A 5,776-nucleotide genomic window follows, 5' to 3' on the forward strand; every position below is an offset into this window, starting at 1 on the left:
TCGGGAGAAAGCAGTATGCTGGCTCCCCGGTAAGAGAAATACATAGATCAGCAGAAATGGGTTAATAATTAAGGCAGAGCTAGCCGATAAGAAACAAGTAACCGGGCCAACAGAATTATATCTAATACAGAGTCTCAGTGTGTTATTTGGGGCTGGCGCAGCTGCGGGGACAAGACCTCTAATACAGAGTATCAGTGTGTTATTTGGGGCTGGCACGGCGGCAGAACAAGACCGATTGGGGCTGTCGCGGGGGCAGGACAAGACCGCGGCAGGTGGAAAAACTGTACATCTTACAAGATGGTACCTACCACTCCATTCAGTGTGGTTCACCTTCCTGCTCAGTTAGACATTGTTGCAAAATCGCCGAGGGCTGGGTCTCATGCAGGTTTCCCATTTGTCAGACCTGAGTCAGACCTGACCTCACTGGCTCTGGTCACGAGTTTCTAAATTACCCCATTATGGTCTGGACTCCATTGTTCATATTATCTCTCTTCCCTCACTTTAATTGTACTCCAGGAGCTGGGCCCATTGATTAGTTGTGGATTTCTGAATCTGCTTCCATCTGTTTCGGGAAGGGGAGTCCTTACCCTTTCTGAGATACAAATTGGAGGTGGGAAGAAGGGGGGGGGAGCTGGAGGATAGTTGGGAGGGGGAACCGAGATTGGGATGTAAAAAATAAATTAATAATAATAAATAAAAAGTAAACAGGCAGAATTTTCTCTCAAAGCCTTTGTGCCAGATTGTATTCTCACTGGTCCCTGGTACAAAGTGTCCTCCTTAGCAGTTGGGAATTCTAGTGTTCCCGACTCTGGGCATTCTATCCAAGGTATAATGGAACCCCCACCTTTCCTTTAATTCTTTGAACATTCCATACATTTATGCAATGCACTTTGATAATGCCCATCTATCTATCCATCACTATCTCCATCTCTAACACTGTACCTCACCACAACTCCGGCAATTAATTCCATGTGCTACTTTTCATTGTTGATTTAACAACCTCTCGAATTCAGTTAGTGTTACCTGTATGGAATAGGTGTGCTTCCATCCATTGGGACATACACAATCAATCAGCATCCAAGACCTGAGAGGAGAGTGACTCTCTACAGCCATCCACTGCCAATGGCTCCTGCACCAAGGGTAAGGTCTTGGGGCCCTTCTCGATTGTTGTTTTAAATTGTGTTTCTGAGATCATATGATGATAATCTCTTCCATAATTCTGTGTTCCTTGTGCATGTGCTCTTCTATTAGGGTTGTTGTTCTACTCACTAATAATGTGTTTTGCTTCTTTACTGTTGAGGGATAAGAACTTCATGATTCCTGTGGATAACATTCTTTTATCAAATGTACCCTTTGCAAATACATTTTGTTACTCCATGTCTCATATTCTTATCTTGACACTTTTGTAAAGCAAAAATGTTTAATTTAAACAAATTATCTTTTATTATATTTTTCGTTTAAAAAAATCACCACAGGTGAGTTTCCATAGCAATTATTGATCCCATCAGCACAATTAATTAGCCATCACACCAAACCTGAACACCAAAAGTAGACCAGTGGGGCTTTTGATTGGAAGTGGGATGAGGTGCAAGGTTTGGCAAAAGAGATTCAGTGTGTTCCAACTCGACAGACTGCAATCACCTAAGAGAGAAGTCTCTGGGAATTCAGGAGAGTGAAGTTCTGGGTTCGTTATGGTAGGATGGTGTGATGGTTTGAGACTTTGGACATTAGAAAATGCAAGTAGCTCTCGTCTGTGAGGATCTCATCACCTGTGTTGCTAAATTCCAAAAGATCAAATACTTGGAAGTATTGAATCCCATTGGCCACAGCCTTCACTCCAACTCCAGTGAAAATGCCCATTGCTCAGTGAATGTCACAATTTAGGAATTTGGGCTTGGTGGAGCACACCTGTAATATCAGCACTCATAAGGCAGAGACAAGAAGAGCTCAGAGAGTTCTAGGCTACCCTGGTCTATGGAGTCCCAGGATATCCAGGGTGACACACACAAACCCTGTCTGGAAAAACAAATAAAACAAAAGAACCATTTATATAATGGCTAGCCTTGTCACCTTGGTGCTTTAGACTCATCAAGGCACCATGCCTGCTGCTGTTCTGAAGAGTCAGGCAGGGAGCTGCACTCTCAATGTGGAGGTCCTGTGTCATAGGCTGAGGTCATCACTCCATGTGTTGGAGTCATGGACTGAACAAGAAAGGCGATGCAAACTCAGCACCACCCTTGCTTTCTCCCTGCTCCCTGCTTGTGCACACAGCCTGACAGTTGCCTCTCAGTCTTGCCACCATGGCATCCCTGCTGTGATGGACAGACTCATCCCTGTCCTCATGGGCAGCATGCCCTTGAGCTGTGAGACACAGAAGCCTCTTTTACAGCTCAGTTGCTTGTCTTGGGGTATTTGATCACAGAAGCTGTTACTGATGTCTCTGCGGAGAGACACAGGAATTAGGGGTTTGTCCAGGTCGTTAAGGAAAAGCACCTCTATTGGACATAGTATAGGATCTAAGTTTGACATCTGACCTGGGGAGAATCCTGTCCTTGTAATCCATCCAAAGGTTATAACATCCTGTTGTATTATCCCTTTACCTTGTGAGTTAATTCAACTGGGCCTGTCAATCACCTGGCCAAGGAGGCCAGGCTTAGGAAAGTTGATTCACTAAATAGAAAGATATTGAAGAAGAAGGAGAAGAAGAGGAGGAGGAAGAGGAAGAGGAAGAAGAGGAAGAAGAAGGAGGAGGAGGAGGAGGAGGAGGAACATAGGCTTGTTTGTGCTTGCATTTCCCATAGTCTCAGTTCATTCCTGCTAGGAGAGGATCTGAGCCACACACACACCTTCCCACTAGGATGGAGTATGAGGCTGGAGCTTTAAGCATTGAATCCAGCTGCAGCTGTGGGTGGACAGCTGTGGAAATCCTTTGCTGCAGCTCGGGCAGCAAAGGGAAGGAGTGAGGAGGAGGTGCACAAAAGCTTGTGAGGAGCCAGAGAAGATGCCCAGAGTTCCAGAGCCAATTGCTGTGCCTCTTGGATAGGAGCACTGCCACCTCTGGTAAGTCACACACCTCCATCACCCAGCCAGCCACTCCCTACTGAGGACTATAGAACCAGGATAGTACAGGTCCCTGGAATTTCTGTCTCCATATTTGTAGATTAGACACTGGTTTTAAACCCAAAGGAAGTTTTGCCTTGAACTCAAATACCATGTTCTCCTTTGATAATTTGTGATCTTTTCATACTTGTGTCAGCATTTTGATTAGTTGCCTAGACTGTCCTGGACCTGGCTGAGTAGCTTGAGCTGATTGGAATCTGTGGTCTCCTTTGTCAGTATTCAGACATCTGTACTGGCCTGTCCTTGGGGTTCTGAAAGGATGAACCCTCAGCTGCAGCCACTAAGAGCACCACCTGGGCACATTCACTGTGTTCCCTTTTAAAAGGGCCCTGCCTACCTCCCATCTTTCTGTCTCTCTGCGTCTCTGCCTCTCTCTTCCTCTCTCATCTGTTGCTCCTGTCCATAGAAGCAGGTCTCTACTCTCTCCTTCTCTCCCCCTTTTCCCATTCATTTTCCCCCAAATAAAATACCCTTCAACCCAAGCTCTGTCACATGGTCTCCTTTTGTCCTGCTCTGCTTTCTTAATTACAATATTCCCGACTCAGTCTCCTGAATGCTGGAGTCACCAGCCTGTGTCATCAAAGTCAGACTCAGCTCTCAGGGACTGCCTTTACGGGCTGTTACTCAAGTATCTTCCAGAGGTTTTTGATTCAGGTCATTTTAATATTTCTGGCTATGCTGCTTGTGGGTTTGGTTTTGTTCTTGTAAAACATAGTGTTCAGTAGCCCAGTCTTGTCTGGAACTGAGTATGCATCTTAGAAGACCTTGAGCAGTAACTCTTCTGCCTCTACCTCCTCAGTGATGAAGTTTAAGCACTGGCCTTTTTACAAGTGTGATGGAGAACATGCAGGGGCTCATGCCTGCTAGGAAAATACTCCAGACAGTCACCTAAATTGCCATTATCTTGATTTAGATTCTTGTTTCTTTTATTTTTGTTAATTTGCAGTGAATATAGATTCATTGAAGGAAAATGAGTAGTTTTGGAGGGGAGATGGAGGGAATTCCAGCAGTGAAAATTGCTCTATAAGATTCAGCTGTAGGCATTTTCTTTCTGATTGATGGGGGGGGAGGGGGTGCCCAGCCCATTGTGGGTGGTACCATTCCTGGGCTGGTGATCCAGGTTTTATCTCACAGCCATTGAAATTCTAAGACAGAATTTGGTACTGGAATAGTGTGAGATATTGCTTGAAAAGCCTGACCCTGTTTTGTGAAGAATTGTGAATAGACTTTTGAACTTTGGGCTAGAGAAGCCATTGAGTGTGGAGAGCTGAGTGGGATGATCTGGATGAGCTTGGAAGATAAGAGCTTTGAGGACAGCGCAAATGATGGAGGCCTGGCTTGTGAAGTTTCAGAGGGGAAGCAAAGAATCTCCTGGGCTACTTGGTTTCTGGTTTCTGTGGCTGATGAATCAGCTGTGATCGGCAAGATACCAGGACAACTAAAGTGAATCCTTTGCTGGGTTATGGATGTTGTTCAGCTGGGACGGAAGGATCAGCTGAGATTTAGAAGAGGCCAGCATGACTGAGGTGACATCTTCTGAGAAGTATTTGCACAGGGTCCTGTGTGCTCATGCTGGCAGCTGAACTTGCTAGTGCAGCAATCGCCCAGGTGGTCCTGGTTTGAAGGCAGGAATGGGTCCTGGAGAGCAGCTGAGGCTTTCACTGTGGGCGGGGTTGGAGGCCCCGAAGTCAGCCTAGGAGAAGCTATTGGTGCAAGTGCAGCCCAGTTGCAGCAGGAGACCCTCACATTTTGGAGATGCCAGTGCCCTGGGATGACCAGGAAGAACAGCAGCAGCAGTGGAGGGTGGCTGGCCTGTAGAGGGCAGAGCTGAGAAGTGACGCCAGTCCTTCAGAAGAGCCCAGAAGAGAGAGTGGATCTAGATCATGGAATGGATTTATTTTCACTGTTGAGTTGGGTTTTGTTTTGGTTGTGACTGTGCACTTGTCTTTCACTCTTTTTGTTTGTTTGTTGTTTGTTTTTCGTCAGGGTTTCTCTGTATTGTTTTGAAGCCTGTCCTGGAACTTGCTCTGTAGACCAGGCTGGCCTCGGACTCACAGAGATTGATCTTCCTCTGCCTCCCCAGTGCTGGGACTAAAGGCAGGGGCCACCAATGCCCGACTTGTCCTTTTTTCTTGAAATAAGAAATTATTTCATTTAATTTCAATTTTGTCAGGAGCCCACAGTTGTCAGACTTAGAAATTTTAATAGAGATTTTGTATTGTAAGAGAGATGGGATTTCCTTTTGGAAATATTTGTCTCATTTCTCTCCATACGACTTTCAAAACACATAGAGGACTAAATGTTCATCTGTATTTTTAATTATACATTACACTTATAAATGAGCTGCAAAACAGTAACTTAAACAAGAGTAGAAATATGCATACATTATAACAAAATTAGCATGGAATTTGCAACAATAAACCAAAATTCATGCCAATATAAAATGTTTAATATTAATAGTTTTTTTATTAGAGTCAATCTACCCTTTAATTCTATCATTTATATAATCCCCCTTTTTCATTTTAGAATGAGACCCCTGACTTAATCTCTTGTGTTTAGCTTTTTTCTTGACCATTAACTATCACAACTTGTAACCAACCCCCTAAATGATGAAAACATTCATAACTTATTTTTTTGGAGTGTGGATTGTAGTTGT

Source organism: Phodopus roborovskii, unplaced genomic scaffold (genome assembly GCF_943737965.1).
Source record: "Phodopus roborovskii unplaced genomic scaffold, PHOROB, whole genome shotgun sequence".
Taxonomy (NCBI): domain Eukaryota; kingdom Metazoa; phylum Chordata; class Mammalia; order Rodentia; family Cricetidae; genus Phodopus; species Phodopus roborovskii.